We start from the raw sequence: 21,267 nt of genomic DNA, 5'->3' as shown, positions 1-21,267 counted from the left end.
AGGATTCAACGTTTTGTTCGATACTAATCCTTTGTAAGTAACAAACTAATTAATGAGTTAGTCCTTAAACTAAAAGGATATCCTCATTTAGTAACGGCAAGATGTTTGAGGCTAGAAATATCTTCTATTAACGCTGAAACCACCAAGAGACCACCATTCCACGTTCCTGCATTGTATTAAAAATAGATGTTCTTTTTATAGCACTTCTTGGTGTAGATGAATATTGATCTATTTTCGCAATACTATCGGCTACTCTAATATTCTATTTTTAGTTTCTACCTTGTCTTATTGATTAACATTTTATCGACGTTGACAAATTGAGTAATATTGACTCCCAAAATGGTGCTCAAGATATCGAATAAATAAATTGAACATACTTAGTTTGGGAATTTTTATTCTTTAGATTATTTTACTTACCTTACTGAAGGTTAACAAAGAAATATAATTATCCAACCTAACAATATCCACGTGGAAAACTAACATCATTATAAAATATGACGCCTACGTTGTAGCACGGTCTACGCCGTAGGCGGTTAGCTACGAGACTCAAAGGTGAAGCAAAATATTGTATAAAATTAAATCGAGCGGGCATTGATTTGTAAACTGGCCCTTGTCTGGCCTCTTTTAGTTAGGTCACTATTTTAGGAAAGTTCACAGTAGATTTTCAGATCCACAATACTTCAATCTTCAGTACTTCTTAGAAGTAAAAGAAAACAGTGTTCATTTATTGTGCTGGGGCGGCAATCTCAAGTCACCTTATAAATTATTCATTAACTTTCATCTTATTTATTTATACTTGACTATAATAACTATTATGACTTGTTTATACTGTGATAACTGTTGCTATGTTATTTTACAAAACAAGCCAGGCGTGCTTACTTTGTTTTCGTATTGAGTTTTGAACTAAGAACAAACAAAAGAAGTTTAATTGGCCACTACTGAAATATTGGTATACTTTATACTCCAAGGTTTTGTCATGGACTTTTGTTATCGCCCGTTAAAAAGTATAATAGGTATTATGTTGGTTTTCTATTTGTTTAATTTTTCCCTGGAGTAGAAACAACACACGAACTTTTAGTGTCACCGGGAACAAACATCTGGCAACATTGTCCTAGAGTAGAGCCATAGCAGAGCACACTTTATTTACGAATTGTAAAGTTTCCTCTGAGACGCGATGTTATAGTTTGCTTGTTTGCGAACTACAACGAGTTTGGTCGCTGCAGTCACAACTAAACACTTAAGAGGAATCTTGAAAATCCTCGTGACATTCTTGCTGCACGACCTCTTCAACCCTTTAGTTCAACAATAGTTTAAATCTTATTATTATTTTTCTTTAAGACAATTAATAATGTCATCAATAACGTTTCTAAATAGCTTCGATTTTCCCAACACTTTCTCAAATAAGGATACTCGGTTTGTGTCACAGTGGTACACGGATATTAATCGTCGCATCACTTCTTATTATTGGTTACAATTGATCAATGTTTACAATAAGGCACTTGATTTGGGTAGACAAATTGCCCAATTGCCTTTCAGATTCAATTTATTTTACTCGTAGTTATAAAATGTACAGTCAGCTCCCAATGCCCTTTTCTCTGGCATACTCAACTCAATTAACTGGGACCACTCAACCTTACTAACGGCAGTTGATGATTATTTGAATGTCGTTTTACAATTCAGATGGCCACAATTGAATAAAATCGATTCAAGATTGAATCGAGGGTACTAACCTATTAATGCAAAACTTTTGTATGTTTGCGGCAAACTTGAAAATCCATTTCAATGGTGATTTTACAATTCTTGATAAAAGTTTTGGATTGTAAACGGTTTGGGGCGAATAAAGTAGAATTTTCTGATGGAATATTTCGAAAGCTTTGGAATTGGGTTTATCTAGATAGAAATCAACCACCTCTATCTCGAGACTTTCTCCCCAAGGACGGGGGTCGTGGCCTCTCCAGAACACTTTGTCACAGCTGTACACACACCTAGTTCTTTCTAGGTAGCATATGAGGAAAATTCTCAGTGTTCAGAGTATATAGATAGAGAGTTTAAAATCACTAGCACGTTTTCTTCACGGCAATTTATTCTCCTCAAATACTAAAGTTGTGACCAAACTCTTTAAGATATTGCCAAGAGCTTGCCCTACTGCAATGAAACACAGTTATCAGTAAGAGCGAACATGTACACAAAGCATTTCCTTGAACCTGTACGTTTTAACATTATACGAGGCTATTGACACACACGTAAGTCCAATTCATTTGCATGTAAATCGTTTGTGTTTTAAAGCTGGAATGTTTCCTCGGCAAAATTGCCAACTGTAATAACTGTCTCGTTGAAAGTGTCAACCTTGGAGATGGTATTAGGAATAAAGAAATTCCCTGGATGAAACTGTGAAAAGGCCACTTTATTCTTGCAAATAAAGTTGTGTAGAGATCGTTGTTATTATGTAAACGTGCTTCAGTGTAAACTCTCTAATGTTAAATATGAGGGTAACCCGTGAGATTGCTTGGTTTCAATTAGGTACACGTTTTAACTTGTTGTCTTATAAAACACGATTACTTTTCGTGTTAAACGCTGATTATATGAAGAGCACGTACGATGTGTTCTTAGTGTCTGCTCCGTATCTACGTTTTTTATTGTCATCATTCAGTGCCTTTTTTCTTTGTGAAAGTCCTATGACGTAAGAATAATTCTGAGTAGTTTTCTTGTATACAGTGACTTTTTATGAAGTCACTAAACCTTACCACTTCTACAGTTACTTTGTCCAGTATATAGGCCGAATTTCTACAATGGGTACTTTCGAATATCTGAGAGATTTAAGAATTAAAATGTACTTGCAAAAATAGTTCATATAGTGCTTCATACAGGCGCTGATTCAATTTTCAAACAATTTATTTATAGACAGTAAATGTCGTCAATAGTAGAAGGAGATCGCTCCTCTGATGTGTAGAATTACATATTTTATTTTTGATAAGTTACTTGCTCATATTTTACACACCGTTTCATACCTCAACGTTCGCGGTGGCAATGTGTCGAACGGTTACAACTCGCGAAATGTCCCCACGGAACCATTGATTCTCGTTTTTATAACCTGACAGCATGGACGATTGCAGCTTTATAGCGATGTTTTTATGAGATAAACTATTTTTGCTTTATGTGTAAATATTATTCAATGTTGACCTAGTGCTCTATTTCTGATTTACAATTTCATTCATACTTACTTTACTACTGAATTGATAAAAGTACAATGGAAAAAATCTTTTATTTTATTGTCAAATGATGGATGAACACAAACAAATAAATATTACTTTCAAAAACATTGGACCTTTCCTAAGTAGCAACGTAACAAAGTGTCGTTATCGATTGCCGTACTCAATGTTGATGCTATTTTCATAAATTTAACGTAATTTAAAAGGTGAGATTTGCATATTTATGAGGTGTAAATAAGCACAAGGGAAAACTGCACCCTCTAGTCAATTATGAGGCTTTGCAGCTGGTATTCACGCCATCTGTTGAAGGGCGGGTGAAGTTACAAATCCGCGCTTTGTACTAAAATAGGAACAGATTGTGACTAGCGCCATCTATTGGGGGGTTGCGTGTGACATCTCGTAACCTTGCTACCGTCGGCCACCTAGTTTCGGTTTCAAAACAAACTACCTGAAAATCGAACAGAGCGCCATCTGTGCTGTTTTCATAGTCACTTCATTCATGCGTTCCTTTGAAAGCCGTCTATGAAAAGTACGTGTCGTACGATAGGGTTCACAAAGGAGGCCAGAGGGCTTTTCCACCACTTCTTATCTATGTAAGCACTTGCTATGAATGAACCGCAAATGTAACGACCGGTACGAATTCCGTTCGCATTGTGGAACGTATAAAAATTTTACTACTTTGTGTAGAAAACACCGTCATCAAATCAATTTTACGATCATTTTAAGGGTTGCTATGGTTATTTCCTATGAGTGAATATACTTACACAGCCATAAAGCCCTTTAAACGTTTCGTCCAACGGCAAGGTCATATTGTAAATAAAATACGATGCGAACTTTTAATAAAACAATACGAAAAACTGGTACCTGTCTATTTCTTACAAGTTTTGTTTCCGTTGTTATGTCACTAAGTTTATATCTTTATCAACAAAGTATGTTGCTGAAACCAAATAGCGCAAGAAAATGAGAATAACTTTATGAAAAACGATAAAATCTTTTCCAACCGTAATTAAACGTATTTTTAAGAACACTAGATAAAGAGTTCCTTAAAATTCTTTGCGGGCTCTACAAAGACCTGCGCGCTGTGACCTAGGCCGCGAATGCAATACTAAAATAGACCACGTTTTATTTATAGAACTAGACAAAATTACAGAAAGCTCTAGAATATTTAAAGAATATGAATGGCAAAAAGGCGCAAAATAGGTACAAACATCACGTATGTATGACTGACTTTAGTTTCCAGTAATAGGGATATTTCAATCAAAAAATTTGAATTTTTGCAGTATTTTCTGGATAGCATATGCTCCATATATATGGCATGAAGTTGCTAATAAAAACAATAATGGTCATTTTATCTGAAATCATAGTATTTACTATGCACGAGCCGGCCGAGCCTGCAACCGGCGGGCGCGGAGGCAGCCGGCGCGGGGGTGCGTACGGCCGCCCTCAGTTCGCCACGCGATCATTTTGCACCGAGAGGCGGGCGGGGTGCACGTCGAAGAAAAACGTCCGCCCGCGCCACCCTCATACCGTTTCTTATACTACAACCTCGTTAGTCTAAGTGACGTAAAGCCTTCATATAGACGCGCAGTGAATGAGTACGTACTGTATTGAGGACAGCGTGGTATCGTTGCATTGGATTGTAGTGTACGGACAAATAAAAGATAACCTTGTTCGCTGCATTTATTATTCAGTGGCTGCGCTGAAACACATAGCCAGGATGGCGCCCTATTCAGGTATGTTTTTTCTATGGGGTATTAGTTTTTCCCAAACAAAAAATGTTTATTATTTCAAGTGCACAATTGTCAAACTTGTACAGAAATCGGCACGCGCTATTGTCTTCTTTAAGTACTTAATTAAATATTAATCGTTTATTTACGTAGTCAAAACAGATTAGCGCTTAAGGGTCAAAATGCGGTATCACTGTGAATGAATCGCAGTCTGTACCTGACTGCATTTTCCGACGTGCGCACTTCTTTTCGGCTATTTTTATTCCTGGCGTGCTTTGAAACGCGGCGTTTGCTTTATGTGGAAATACTAGCGCAATTGGTGAAATGAACTGAAAACTGAAGCGCTTTCAAAACGAGGTTAACTCTATCTTGATTTTCTTGTTTTGTATGTTATATTTTTTCCGCTGGTATTTGTGAAAATATTTGCCGTTCTAAAAATCAAATCGAGTATATTTCTTTGACACAAGTAGCTTCGAAAGTTATTAGGAATGAAGATTTGATTAGGTGAATGTCCTTCAAGCCGTAGAGCAGTGAAAAGACATAACCAATATCCCAATTCCCGTAACAGCAGTACACAGTAGTTCTAGTAGTGAAGTACTAAAACGATTGGTGGAACAGCGAGTAGTGTGGAAAGGGCCAGTGGCGGTCGTAAGCGCTATTTACGGCGCGAACGGTTCATTTACCGTCGGTCACTTTATTGCTGGCGTGAACTTTACTTAATGCACATCGAGACGTGGCCCGCAACAATAACGGCTGATATTAAACCCGATATGACATGATTTAATGGAAACGAAAGGTTGAGGTTGCTGCTTAACACTGCATTAAATACATTCATGGTTCATTGATGATGTATTGATTGCTTTTATTATTTATGGGCCGATGGAATTGGGGCCATTTAGTGAAAGGAAACGAGTATTTATTTCACTTGGCTATAATTGTACTGTATTTATGTACGAAGACAATTTTATTGAAGTGAACAATGTCTAATAACAAGAAAAAAGTTCGACCCCTCACTTACTCTCTTACGAAGAAATGTTGGTTAAAAATACAACCACCAAATATACCTATTATCTGATGACATTTACGTGAATGATGCGCTCAACATACCTATACTAAGACCAGTAGGCCAGGTGACCAGTCAACGAGAAGAATCGGTCACACTCGTGTGTATCCACCCCAGAATGTCAACCGTCTTTTCTTAGAATTTATAATGTGATAGAACAAGTATAATATTATGTTTCAAACATTATGTTTACCTCCATAACTTTATATCATACAGTAAAATATTATGCATTCGGATACTTCATAATTACTCACATGGCATCGTTTTAAGCCGACGCGACGTCCGGCGCGCCGCGACGTCGGCGATTTCCATCAGACTCCCAACACAGACATCGCAGACGATTTTAATAGTCACATAAAAGTGTAACCATTTATTTGTATTATGTAAATATTGTCCTAGTGTTTGTTATTCCTTTTAGAACAATTTATAGATCTCGGTTAGCAGTTTGCTGCTAGTCGTGCCAAACGATTAATGGCATCGGCTCCAAATGTAATAGAGAAACGTTATTTACATTACGCCACTCGATATTTCTTTCGTTAGAAGCGAACATTGTATAGCCTGACTGGAAAAAATAAAAGCCTTACCCGAGCGCTGTTTACATACTTATTCGTATTAGCTTCGTGATTACATGAAGTATTGACGTCACATAAAGTTATTTTATGTTCCAAGTACAAGGTGTTCCTTTTTGACGAACAAAGAAAGGTTTATAACTGCATTACGTATATTTTGCTGCTTGTAAAGTATATTCGAAAATAAACCCAACAAAGTGCCAACTGTGTAGATGGCGATAAGGTTTCGTAGGCTTATGTTACGTCTTAACTTTAGAACATTGTTTAGACATTTGTGTCTTTTTACAAGCTTAGTGTAGTGTTTACTGTTTTATAAACAATATCAGTGTTTTCCTAGAAATCTTGAAGATAGCTTTTAGTGTAAGCTGATGTGGCAGATTACATTACGTCTGTGTTCTGCGAAGTAACTGGATTCCAGATAGAGAACACCACTGACTAGTTAGTTTAGCTTCGAGAATAATCTGCTTTACCGTTGTGTATTTTGTTCAGTGTCATATGTTTGTGATAGTCCAAACAGATTAAGTACTTGATACTTAGTCAACATTTGGCCGGGGGATCCCTGTAACATTTTATCAGACGAGTATCATATTTTTCTCGGAATATATGTTATAACTATGCCTAACTAATGTTAAACTTTTGTATAATAATTTTGTCAATCAATCCCAGTCATGGCCAGAATAACCTGCGCTAAAATGTAAAGCAGTCCAAGGTAAATGTGTAATCATGTAAATTCCCATGTAATATGAATACCTACACCAGTAACAGCAATCAATTCTATATACCCCATCGATTTAATTAATATACTTAGCTAACGTTATTACAGTTCCAATCCGCTGTTTACAGTAGACCTATGTGACCTCGTTGCGCCACATACATATTTCATTAGTACACATGATTATACCTGGCTGTATGATTTGTGTCACTAGATTTACTTCTCCGAATTAAGTACACATGATTATACCTGGCTGTATGATTTGTGTCACTAGATTTACTTCTCCGAATTAATAGTAATGAGTCACGTCACGATCTAACTACTTTACATAGAAATACATTACTGTGGAATTAAGTAGACGGCTCCGGCTACATTTTAATGACGAATAAGCAAAGTGGTTACAGGCTCATATGCTTTAAAACTTTACAGTTATTGATTTGACAATCCACAAAACTTAAACCAATAATATCCAATAATTTACTAGCTCTTAATTCTTTCAAAGGGCCTATAGATATCACTAACCTATTTAGTTTGAACCTATAGAAAAGCAGCCATTATCATTCGTTAACCTAATCGTTAGCTATCTGTGGTAAACTAGCCAGTTTATATTTAAAATGACATTTTTTACCAAAAGAAAAAGCCTCAGAATAGCGTGCTTTCTGTGTCTGTTGAAATAAATAAGCCTTTCTTTAAGGTCACGGAGTCGAAACGTTGCTACGTCGACAATGTCATACACAATACCATTGTGCTGTTGCAGCGTTGGCTTATAACACAAAATCGATAGTAATTCAGCCTCACAATACATTCTCTTTGTATCCAATTATAAGTCTTAACAAACTTAGATAGTCGATGGAGCTTCTATTCTTCGAAGCTAAAAGTTTTCACAACTACAGTATAGACTGATATTATTTTTGACTTACAGTTATGATATTAGCGGGGTCGTCGCGATTGAATCGCTAGAACTCGCGTTTTAGGCGGTGAAGAAACTTTGGTTTCAAACGAATACTGAAATGATTAATATCCACAATTCCATACTTGTAATACTTTGTATACGTAAAGAGAGTTGAAAAGTAGGTCCCAATAATCGCAAGGTGTGAGTTCGTAAGCCACAATAAAGCCTTCGAAGGTATTAAACTAGGGCAAGAGCTTGAGGCTTAACACCTATTATCGTGTTTGGAGTGATGGTGTTAAGAGCTTTGTTCGATAAAAAATGGAGTCAAGCTTATTCACGGTTATTGAAAAAAATATATTGCTTGTTATACGTCAATTACTTGCTGCTCGATGATTCTAAAAATATTACTTTTATGAAAATTGCAAGATATTGCCTTTGTTACAAAACCTATTTCAATATTGTATTTATATTCTTAGTGATCTTGATTATTAAAATGAAATTAATTTATAATTATATTATACAAACTTTAACCTAAATTACAAGTCTTCTGTGAATGTTGCAGAGTACATTATAGTGTTTTGACATCACAAAGCTTAAATGAAACAAATAAAAAGTTCATAATATCCACAAATATACATTACCACGAAGCTAACGACTGTTTCAACTAGTTTGTAGAAGAAAAACAAAATGTTTCTTCACACAAAGAAAATGATAAACACATTTGCATTTTTATTTCGTTGGAAATTGTGGACGGCCTACATTTGTCGCAGCAGGCGTCTTACTTATCTCTAGAACACAGGTCAAGTGTTGAGACCTAAATAATTCATGAGTGCATCATGTGACCAAAATCATTCATTTTAAACAAAATTTAAAATATATTTTCAAAGTTAGGCTATATTTGGTTAACCCTCGTCCATTTTTATACTCAAAAGAGGACGTAAAAAGCGTCTCCAAAATAAATTCGCATACTAGATCAATTCGCAGTTACCCTAGAGACTGCCAATATCGATATTCGGTAAATTATATCGCAAACATGCATATTACATGACTTTCAGAGCTGTATTGAGAATGCAAACTAATCAGAAATGTATAATTCCCAGCGGCACGTTTTAATTTAGCAGCAAACGTGTAGCTTCAAATATGATTTGCGTTGCAAGATCACATTTAAGCGTGCAATTTATGTTGGTGTTATTATATTATACTGAATGAGACATTTTTATTGCCCCGCAAAAAGAATACTTGGATACCATAATAAATAATGACGTTGAGAAGGATACAAAGAACAAATAACACATTTCCTGTCACGACTTCGGTCACTTATTACATTTATTAAGAACTAGCTGACCCGCGCAACTTCGCTTGCGTCACATAAGAGAGAACGGGTCAGAATTTTCCACGTTTTTGTAACACTTTTTACTGTTACTCTGCTCCTATTGGTCGTAGCGTGATGATATAAAATATGATTTTTTTTCGCGAAAAATATTCTCAAAATTATTTATATCTCTTAATATAACGAAGCGCTAGGGCATAACCGCCATTTAAACAGTTGCCATGACAACGGAATTTTGTTAATTCAATTGTCATTATAATATTGATTACTCGCGACTTCGAATTTTCCCGGGAAATGTGTCATTTTCCCGGGGTAAAAAGTAGCCTATGTCCTTTCTCGGGCATTAAAATATCTCCATACCAAATTTCATGCAAATTGGTTCAGTAGTTTAGGCGTGATTGAGTAGCAGACAGACAGACAGACAGACAGACAGACAGACAGACAGACAGAGCTACTTTCGCATTTATAATATTAGTATGGAAGTAACCAAAAGTAAAGTGCTGATCTTATTTGTTCTTACTAAAGATATTTTTTCGACCTAGAATAGAAACCTTAGCACATATAAAAATATTTAATCACACGGATAGAAGAATATCCAATCGTATAGAAACTATTTTCCCACATACTTTCGGAATCTCACGAAGATACTTTTGTCTGACCTTCACAACCCTATATACGGAAAATCGGTAATCTCAGGTTACCCCAGTTATTACACTTTTTCAGACTTCGTACTGTTCGTCGCGTATTCATAGATATTTTTATGGCAGCGCGGGTAGCTAATACCTTTTATACAATGCACAGACTTTATACCTGACTGCGGCGAATCCCGAGGGCTTGTGTTTGACCTGTATGTATTTATGTATGTATGTATGTCTGTTACTCGGTTGTGTTCCGACTATTGAATGGTCGAATCTGTATTTATATATTATAAACCGTTGTATAAAGTTCAGGATAACTATATTTTTAAATACGTAACGTAAAAACGAGAATAGATAGTAAATTGTCTGTGTTTTGGATTAAACCTTAAAAGCATTTTTATGTACTAAAGTTACATCGACATAACACATTTTTTGTTACAATAAAAATCCATAACGTAAAACAGAGCAATTTGTCTGTCAGCAAAATCGTTTTCAATAGATAGCTGTGTTGTGCATCTCCCTTTTTGGCACGAAACCTATTCTCGCTTTGTACGACACGGAAAAGCACAATTCGTACATACGCGAATGTATTGTGCTTACGTAGGTATATACTATGTAGCAATTATTTACGAAGTGTTCTAAAGCTATGTGTCATCTACAGTTGCGGAATTTCAATTTGAATTTCACTTGGTAATGCAGCGTCCTGACGCCTCCGCGGGCTGTATTTATTAAATGTGAGATTATTCTATTAAAATAAAGATTTACAAAGTGATTTATTTCACTGCGTTCATAAAGTTGGCGGATATGTATGTATTTTTACATCGCGGAACTAACCAATATTTTACCAGAGCAAGGGGGCAGATCGCCTTAAGGCTGCGAATACCATTTATTACTATTATAGTTGTAAATATATGGTACCTAATTTCGAGATTAAACTAGTAAAACTTCGAAGTTGTTGATTAAGCTTTTGTTCAAGAATAGTTTTATGTGTCTTTTGAACAAAAGCTTGCTTTTGGCTGAAACGACAATAAAGAGGACTGTGGTTGCTTTTGTTCTCAGAAGTCGGTCACTGGTTTCGTTTCACAAGAAACAAATAACATAAATATTTTTGTTTGTATTTCCTCGTTTTTACACCCAGCGCCATTTGGCCGCTATGATAAATTAACTTCTGGCCTTAACGTACCATAGTGACTTTTATATCACGTATAGTGAAAAGCTATGAAAAAAAACTATATACCTCTATACAATGTCACATTTACGATAGCATTTTTATCATTGAAAATTTTATATTCACAACTATTTTGTAGCTTCAAACTTTTTTTACAAACACCTGTATTAATTGTGGATGAAATACAAACACAATTGATATTTCAATACATAAGTACAATGAAATATGTGGCACTGTAAACATATTTTTGCTTGTATACGCTATATAAGTGCTTGCACACAAGGTCGGTGTAAATATGCTACAATTGGCAACATTGCCAGCCTTGGTGGTCCCAGGTTTAGGTAAAATCACGAGTTTCAAGTCCAATGCCAAGAATGGGCGAACGTTAAAAAACTTTTCTGTAAAACAATTTCATAATAACTCAAACTTTACACGGGGAAGGCCATGCTCTTTGAAAATAAATATTCATGTCTTTGCTTTATCCCTCGAAAACAGAGTAATACTTCAGAAAAATATCAATTACATTCATTCTAATTACAATTGATATTTATTTATTCGTAACATAACATAAAAAAATATGCATCCTTGAAGATAACTTAAAATGTCACTACCAAGAACTTTGAAAAGGAAAATACTACTACTAACGTTCATATAGAGAAACTTGGAAAGCACATAATGAAATCGTAGTTCCGCAAACTATATTTTTTATTTAATTAGCAAACGCGGTTAATTTTAAAAAGAATCGTTAATTCTTTTGTAGAAAAAATGAATTCTCTTCTTTCGGAATATTAACACAATGTTTTCCAGCATCGGTGCCAAAAGAAAATATAATAACTTTGGAAGATTTTGATATTCTTTTGTGCCTAAAAAGGTTATGTCAATTTATGCTAAGTCTTTTTTGCTGTACTATTATCGAGTTATCGTTTTGACCTGCTCCGATTATCAAATAAATATGCAAATGTTTGTACATGTGTGGATTTACCCTCACAGAGATTTGCACTTATCTACGGAATTTCAGCAGATGCTGTCACATGTAATCCTCTTGGCACTAGCACGGAGAGCTATTATTTGTGTATTCACATAGCTTACGAACCATTGCTCTTTTGCTTTCGTGTTCCATTTTCACGTTTCAGAGCAAACTTATAGTTACAAGTTAAAACGTGGCCACAATATAATTTATACAGGCTTATTTTATAATGGGAGGCTTAAACTAAGTGCGTCATAACTTTAACAGTCGTGACGCAGATAGTTACTAGATAATGGGTTTATTGATTTCTTAGGTCAGATTTAGAAGTGTATGTTCATAAAGATATGTACGATGTGTGTGGAATAAAAGTAGAGTAGAGTAGAGTGTTACCGCGTAGGGTTTAAGTCACAATTATATATCTCTACATAGATTAACCCTTTTGCTAGTAATCTAACGAAATCTAGGATATGGGTTAGTAGGGACAATAACTATGGAAACATGAACGCAAACTACCCATACATTTATTAAACATCTTTTTAAATATTTATAGGATAGTTATATCTCAAGATTATCAAAAGTTTTCTGAGCCGTAGAGTGGCTACATTTTATTCAGCGTAGCAACCATCAACCTCAATCCTCCTTTATTCTAAAAGGAGACGCACGCCCACCGTCAAAATGTAATAGGTCGATAGTTTAAAAAAACGTTAATTAAAATAATAATAGTTTGTAACTGTAAAGGCAGTAGTTACGGCATATAATGGCGGCGTGTTCGCAGTAGATTATTCGCACTATACAGTCTATACACGGTGTCGTACTACGACAATTTATGAGACAATTAACTTAAAATGAGATGAGCCTTTACAGGCTTTATTTTTGTAATTATCTTTGATATCGCAACGTGCAAGCCCCTATTTGTTGTACGTAGAATTAATTTAATTTGCCATTACGTATTAAAATGAACTGAGGCGACGCTATCATTTTTATTTATTTTTTTAATCAAGGTTACATTCAATGTTTTCGAAAAATTCATTCGGTTTTATCAGAGCTTTTATATTTGAAATTCAATCATTCTTATCCTTTGTATATCAGACGATGCCCTAATAAGTGGACTTTACAAAAAAAGATAGTCTATTATCCCATTTCGATTCCTTTTTTATCAAAAGTTGTTAAAGGGTGAACGAGTACATAAAAAACTACATACAAACCTAAAGGCAAGGAAAGATCCTATAAATCTTCCGAACAAAATAAAACAGACAACAAATTTTATGCTGTCACTGAGTCTACCTATTATCGTCTGTGCATTTATCACATAGGTATATTATATAGAGAGTATGGCGAGACGCAACTGTGCTTGGCGTCTCGTAGACGGGCTTTGAAAGCGTCTGGCTCAGAGTCGCGACACTAGACACTAGTAGACACTTTTACACGACAACTTACAGATTATTTTTAGAACAGCGTGACACCAAGGATTAAAATGATAGTGAAACTTAGCTGTAGCCTCAGTTGGACGATTTTTATTTTTAAAAAATGGCGTAGTTTCTGGCAGACGGGGTCGAAATGTGTAAAAATATTAGAGGTCTTTGCCCTGTATTTAGGACATTAAGAGGCTAAATAAATAAAGCACTGATATTTAGACACATTAGTTTACGATTTTGTTTATCCTAATTAGATGAAAATTTTAATATGAAGTGACTCTCATGCTACATGACCCTTTAACACTTAGTTGACTTTTGGAAAATAAACCATTACTGTTCATAAAAATATTGCTAGCATTATAAACACGCTTTTAAAATGTAAATCTTAATCACAACTGAGTTACCTTATTTACAACGAATTATTCGTCGCTACTTACTGAATGTTAAATTAAACCTATCGTAATAAGAATCTAATGAACTTTCTAGACAGATAAATTCGCTATGATAAACACTGAATATTGTAGGTAGCCGTGATTTTAGCCTAGACAGCTCTGAAGCTTTACAGAGTAGACAGAGGTTGACTCCACGCCAACAACACCGTACATTGTGCAAATATTGTGTTTCGTTACAGAAGCGACGCTTGCTTTTCCAAACTGCGCGACAATGTTTTTTTTAACGTTCAAAAAGTTTATAAATAACAAGTTCTATGTGAAAACGGGTACGTAGTAACTTTGTTATTAGTACAGTGGATGAAGTGAGAAACAATGAGTTGTAAATGCTTTTATCCTAACCATTGTGCAATGCTCGGTTCAGCGTTTCACAGTACCAGTTTTATTTGTCGTTACTTTCAATTAAGCACACACTCATATTAAATTGTTATGAGACACTTGGAATTTCAAAGGCTGGAGAGGATATTCTGTAGTTTTTATTTTCATGCACCAGAGAATATTTATTTTTAATTTTAATTTACTTAACATTCAGTATTGACATTCTCTGGTGCATATATCAGTGCGGGTTTTTATGCACGAATAACTTAGTATCCCTAAATTATATGTCATATCTGCGTTAATCTGTGTAAAGCACAACATTAAATTAACTCTAGAATATTTTTAAAACATCCGAAAGTACAAGGCAAAACCACATCAAGCTACTTTTACTTTTTCTACTCTCAACTACGACATGTAAGTACGCTTAAGAACACTTTCCTGCCTTTCACATTAAAGAACGTACAAGTATATACAGGAAATCTTTTTTACGATATCTACATTTTTAATTTCACTTAGATACTCACAATCACTGATTCCCGAGCGGTACCTATTAAGGGAATTACCTCAAGCTCTCTTTGTGTGTACGCGGGAAAGATTGTAATCTCATCACCCAACAATATCATGACAATCATAGCCGTCTCCCTCAGTTGAGCATGATTAGATAAGAAACAACTCATAAATTCTTTTATACTACCTAATTTTGAAAAGAAAATATTTTATTCCATTGTAAGTTCCGCCCCTTATTTTCATTGCCGAGCAAGGTTGAATTCTTTATTACTAATCATCTTCCTAGAAATAAACAAGACTGGAATTGCAAATGCTGACGAGGGTTATGTTATTAAGATCTCAGTAGTTCCTTTGTTTTGCGGTTCTCTGCATTTCAAATATCATCACAGAATTTGTTATTTTGTGTTGCTATTTTATAAAGACTACACTCAGTAGCTCGATTCTCTACTACTATCGACTACCGAAAACCGAACTGTCATCGAGAAATTTTGTATGAAAATCTAATCAGCGGCTCTGACGGGTGTCCTAGGAAACGTTTTGGCAGTACATTCTAAATGTCAAATTTCGATAGCTAGCCGGTTGTCGGTAGTCGATAGTAATAGAGAATTGAGCTACAGTTCACACAAAATATTTCTTGATTTTAGGTAGGTACTTTAGTTAGAAACTCACACGTATAGTGTAAGCTGTCAAAAGGTCATATCTTCGTATACACACAGTCACTAGTTACGACAAGGGAACACTATAGATAGTCAATAAACCGGACAATTTAGCTCAGCTACTCTATTGACAGAGTGAGCTAATGGCTTTACCGTTCGATTATTCCTGGAAGCGCACGTTCAAAGTTTATAATAACATGTTGTAGGACATAAAGCAACAACTGGAGCATGAGTGAACGTATGACATGTTGGCAGAGTTTCCGATTAAGCTTTCGTCGCCTCGCATCAATCTTTCTTGTCGCCACTTACGTCACTTCTTTTGCAGATGAATGGCGAAAAATATCAGATTTTTTAAGTTAAAAGTTTTAACTTTGTTATCCATTATGATATCTGTATATTGGGCTGCAATTCTCCGCAGTTGGTACTTTCAAATATCGAGTTTTTGACACTTAAAATGTACTTACAGCAAAAATAGTTACTACGGCTTTCGCTAGAGGCGCTAATCTGATTTTCATTTTGTTTTTTCGATTTTGATAGTGGTAAAGAATTGCGCTACTGGTTTCGTGGAAGATGAAAAGTAAAGATACTATTTTGTACTTAATAGATTAGGCTTTACACTTCCATGACTTGTGATCCGAGATGTGTCTTAACTAAATAAGCCCACACAAAGTACACATACAATCAGTTCAATAGCACCTGTTTGTCGAACATTTACATGCCTAATGGATAGATCGTGTCAATCCGCATTCAACTGTAACGATTTCTCTACGCTTCATTAGATTTCAAGTCTGAAAACAAAACTCTATAAACTGTCACTGACCTTTAAAATGTATCGATGTTTCTTTTTAACCGACTTCAAAGGAGGAGGTTCTCAAGGCGTCTGTATTTTTTTTAATATGTGTTGCCTCATAAATTTTTGCGGGGTGAACCGATTTTAATGATCTTTTGTATTTAAAACCTGTTCCCTCCTTTTATGGAAAAAAAATCACGAGTAGTTTTTGTCAAATCCTAAAAATTACGTAGCTTCGTATGATGTTTACGATTTTGCGTTAAATTCGGTTTTTTGGTTAGAATTATTGTACCAAAGAATTCGTTTCAACGAAATATTGACCAAAGAAGGCATTATCAATATTGGTTGAACGGTAATATCAATTGATACTTGATACCAATGAAGATGTTAAACTAATTTCGGTCAACTTCGATTACGTCCCGAGGGTCGTTTCAGGCCAACTGAAAGTTTAGGCATTGTCAACGATAAAATGAACATGCCGTTTAGAAAATCTATAAACAACAAATTATTGTCGATAGCAAAAAGTGGTAGTAATTTGATTGATTATCATCTTCATTTCCCCGCAATCTTTTTTCTCTGAAAATCCTAAACTCTGTAGGATAATATAATTTACTTAACTGTTGCCAGTCGGTGACGTCACTGAACCACTTTTTATATTAATAAGCGTTTAGGATTCCGCAGTAATATTTTGTACAACCCTTCCGGAAAACGTAGTGTCGCATTCAATTTAAATAATAATTAATATTTATTTAGCCGTCCAGTCCATAAATAAGGGCCCTTGGGTGTCAGACCGCGATTGTGTCGTGCGGTACTTGTGCTATCCATCATTTCGTGGCCCATTAGCGCGTAGGGCGAAGGCTGAGGGCGCGCCGGGTCACGCCACGTACCAGAGTTCAGCCGATACGACTCACACAAAACGTAGCTTACTTAACTTAATATACAGAATTCAGGCGGCAGAATAGACTCACATACAATGAAAGCTTTCCATGTGCCACACTTGCTTTATGCCACATTTTTTTGTTTCTTATAGTTGATTCCGAAACTTTTTCCCTTTAGTCAACCATAATCCATCCACCAATGCTGTTTAATCCAGTGCTATTTATGCAACGATATGGTGACAAAATTAGAAACAAATAGTTTAATCTATTTGAACTGCTCTATGAATGTAATACATTACTTACATAGTTTAAAACGGCCACAGCTTGTTGGGTGCTAGGGTGCGGTCACAAATTATCACCAGGGACTGTTTACATTTAGCCAACAATATTTCCTCCACAAACGGTTACACTGAAATACATTAAGCCTCGGCCTGCCACATTTTAAAATATGTGGAGAGGTGAAAAGTAATTAAATTTTGGCGCCTTGATTTCACATTAGATATGAACAATCCCCGAGGGTTAACTGCCTACCTATAACCCAAACATTTGAGCCAATTTATTCTGGGAAAACCGCAACTGACATTTTACACCCATATTTATCTTTCATTCGACATGGACTTTTATATTGAATATTTTTTTAAAATGGCCCATTGAGCAGAAAATAATTTTCGTTACCATCCTCGAGGGACTGTTTCTCGTGGCAATTGGCTCACTCCCGAATTCTGAATGGAGACTTAAGTTTAAGGCTATAATAGCTACAATAAGCGTTATTAGGTTTGAAGTTTGAATTCGAGGCGTAACTCGTCTAGAATAGGCGAAAGGGACCTTTTGTGAAATAAACTTGCCCCGTTCCGTGATGTATGAAGTCCGGAGTCGAAAATATGGCTATGTAATTTTATTTATTTTGGTCCTTGATGCTCGCAGCAATTGATGACGGTCGGGTTCAGGCAGCGGGACTGCGACCGCTCGCACGTTGTAACGCCGCGCTATAAATATTAGATGCGGCGTTGCCTCCTCACGCCAGTGCGAGGCGAAACCGTGAGAATCGATAGTCCACAACGCATATGTGTCACTATCTCGTCCCATACATTCTAATAACACCAAATAATGTTCACGCTCTGAGGTATTCGCATCCCCGAGAGTGTATTAGGGTCTAAACGCACAGTTTACGCGTCAATAATAAACAAAATGAAATACCTTCATTCCCCTTCCAGCTCCATACAAAATCATACGGTATTTCAGTATTGAAGAAGGCTTTTTCAATGGATTGTTATCTGCTTGTTGTTGGGTCTATAAAAACTCTGTTATTGTGTGTCGAATGCGTAGTCATGCAGTCGTGGGCTGTAGTGAAAGGACTAATTATGTGTCATTAGAAACTGTGATCCCCGTTACTTGTTCTAGCGTTAAAAATAGTAAAATAAGCGTTTTCTGTGTGTGAATGTTCTTAAAATCCTGAATAATTGAAGTAAACACGAAATTGCTTGATATTAAAAGCGCTGAATCACGGTGTTTTAATAAAATCATGTTGATGTTTCATTAAATACCTCGAACCGCCTATTTGATAACGAAACGAAATGAGTAAACACTTTCTAGTCTAATAGCTTTACAGATTAGGTAAATGAATTACCTTCAATTTAAAGACTGCTCGTGAGAAAGGTCGTTTGAATAATAGATTATTTTTGTAGATAGCAAGCGATTCGACCCATTGGGTTTACGTCGGCCTTGTGTTTTGCTTTTTGTTTCCGTTTAGGCGTATGTCATTTATTCTAAGGAAACTTGGACATAACAAGGAGTCCCTTACCTTAGGAGGTAAACTCTCAACCTTTGTATAGAAATGTAAATGATTCTTGACAAAGTTTCCTGCTTCTCAGCAGTCAGCGTTATCTTAACGTCTGGGCCCTTTTTGTATAAGTTTGTGGCAGTGGAGTGAACAGAAGTTTTCACCTTCCTTGCTAAAGCAGTTAAAGCTTCAAGGTGCTGTGATTTTAGTTAAACGAATTCCGTTAGCAAAAGCGAGGCACAACGAACTATTTAATTGTAAATATGGATAGATTTTCAGCAACAGTACCTACTATAATAAGCGCTGATTTGGCAGTCGGTATTATTTGTAATTGTAATCACTTTTGTTGTGGTATTAATTTGATTATAATAATTGTGATAAAATTTATTATTAAACATTAAGCTTTCGTGCAAAGCAATACTTGTATTTAATTAACTATAATCTCTTATATAAGCTAAGTATTACTAACTTTATGGCAAGACCAAGTTATTGTAGCGTGTACATAATCAGATCAAAATAGCTTGTATTTTATTTATCATTCGACGCTGGTTAAGTAGATTTAAAACAACACAGTTGCGGCACTTTACCCTAATAACATGAGTGAATGTGGCTACTTAGTTAATTGTAAATATACATTGTACCGGGAGATGCGGGACAAGCGGCTCCGTCTGCGCTGAATTATCCTAAACAAAGATCGTAACAGCACAGAAATTAACAATTATAAAGCTGAATCGCTTTATTTAGGCATCTTAACGAGATTGTTAGGGAACACAAAAGCCATTCTACTCCCGTTCGAGCGACAAAAATGCGCTTCATTTCGTCTTTTATCCACGTAATTTGAAGTGTAAACAATTAGTTCGAAGGGCCTGAAGTTTTCTCCTTAATGAGATTAGTTTCCGGTAGTACGCAGGAAATCAATTTCCTGGCATCCAGCCATCGCCTGTACGTCTGAGCTACTCGGCACAATATTCTATAATAGTTTACAATCCTCGTCGTCAATCGACTATAGTCTATTGTCGATAAATGATTGAATGGTCGCTACAACTGAATTTCACGACTATATTCAAACAATGCTATCGTAATGTACGCTATAACTATATACGTAATTGTAACGAATTAATAAACTATGTTAACACACATTGTATCGTCTATGTCTGTCATTAAATGTAATATGTTCCTTGTAAAACTAATCTGAACATTCGATTTCATTGTTTTTAGTCGGAATGGAATGGGAAGGCGAGATTAGGAGGCCGTTAAGGAAAATAAGATCGTGTTTATATCTCTCTGTGAAATTCGTAAGTGCCATTAGATACCACGAGTTGGTGGCGAAGTTAAATTTAATTAAATCTCTTACTTATCTATGGAGTTCGTTGAAAGAGGCACTAAAATTCCAAGTTTTCTTTCAGAACCAATGAGCAGCACGATAGTGTCTCGATAAATTTTATTTAATGCATACTTTGAAGGTTTCGTAAATTAAATTTAAATAAATTTGCAATGAAGTTCGGTTATATTAAAATTATAATTTATTTGATATCGGATTAGGTTCTGCGTAAATATGAAAGCTCTGAATTATAAGTTATTCAAGCTTAGGTACATTTATTGGTTTAAATTTCAGTAGGTATTTATTAAAGGTGAGATAGGTAAACTTAATAATAAACAATTTTTCCCTAATTATACTAAATCTCCGCCAATTAATAAATCGTACTTAATCAATTATTTACGTCCTATTAATAAGAATATATGTATTGATACATACTTTCCAAGTGTGTAAATGTAAGTTAACACCATATCTAGCTATATCTTAAAAATATATCCACGATTAAAAAGTAGTTACTCAAATCGTACAGCATCACAAAATTAAAAAGCATTCGTAAGGATTATCTTCGATAAACTAGCATTTTAAACCTAGGAGGGTTTGAATAGGACTAAGACTTATTGATTTAATAAAGCATGAGTGAACATAAAAGTGATTTTATTGTTTATCGCGTCAAGAATCGTATCCTTTATCTATATACATAATATTGTAGCTACATCATTGGGCAACCCTATACTTATTCGATATACCTACTTCCTTTAATATTGCAAAATTAGCATATCCATGAATTTTATATGTAGTTTTTCCTCGACGGGTTGCGTAAAGGACTCGACTGTTTTCTTGTTATTTAAAAGCGCGTGGGAAATGTAAGAAAACTGTGTGCT

The 21,267-nt window shown here is 35.4% G+C and overlaps 1 protein-coding gene across 3 annotated transcripts in view; it reads left to right on the top strand.

Moving 5' to 3' along the window:
* The window catches only part of Schip1 (Schwannomin interacting protein 1), a 65,409-nt gene that overhangs the window by 24,668 nt on the left and 19,474 nt on the right, over positions 1-21,267 (top strand). The window contains exon 1 of one of the 3 annotated variants that reach the window (XM_076136312.1): positions 4,652-4,942. The exons of 1 other annotated variant lie outside the window; for it this stretch is intronic. The gene's annotated coding sequence lies outside the window, so the exon portion shown is untranslated. Of the gene's footprint in view, positions 1-4,651; positions 4,943-21,267 lie in introns of those variants that run through there. One more of the 3 variants, XM_076136314.1, reaches the window with a different exon arrangement.

The sequence above is a fragment of the Anticarsia gemmatalis genome, chromosome 3 (assembly GCF_050436995.1).
Source record: "Anticarsia gemmatalis isolate Benzon Research Colony breed Stoneville strain chromosome 3, ilAntGemm2 primary, whole genome shotgun sequence".
NCBI lineage: Eukaryota > Metazoa > Arthropoda > Insecta > Lepidoptera > Erebidae > Anticarsia > Anticarsia gemmatalis.
Note: the sequence above shows the minus strand (reverse complement) of the source record. Positions and strands in the feature narration are given on the sequence as shown.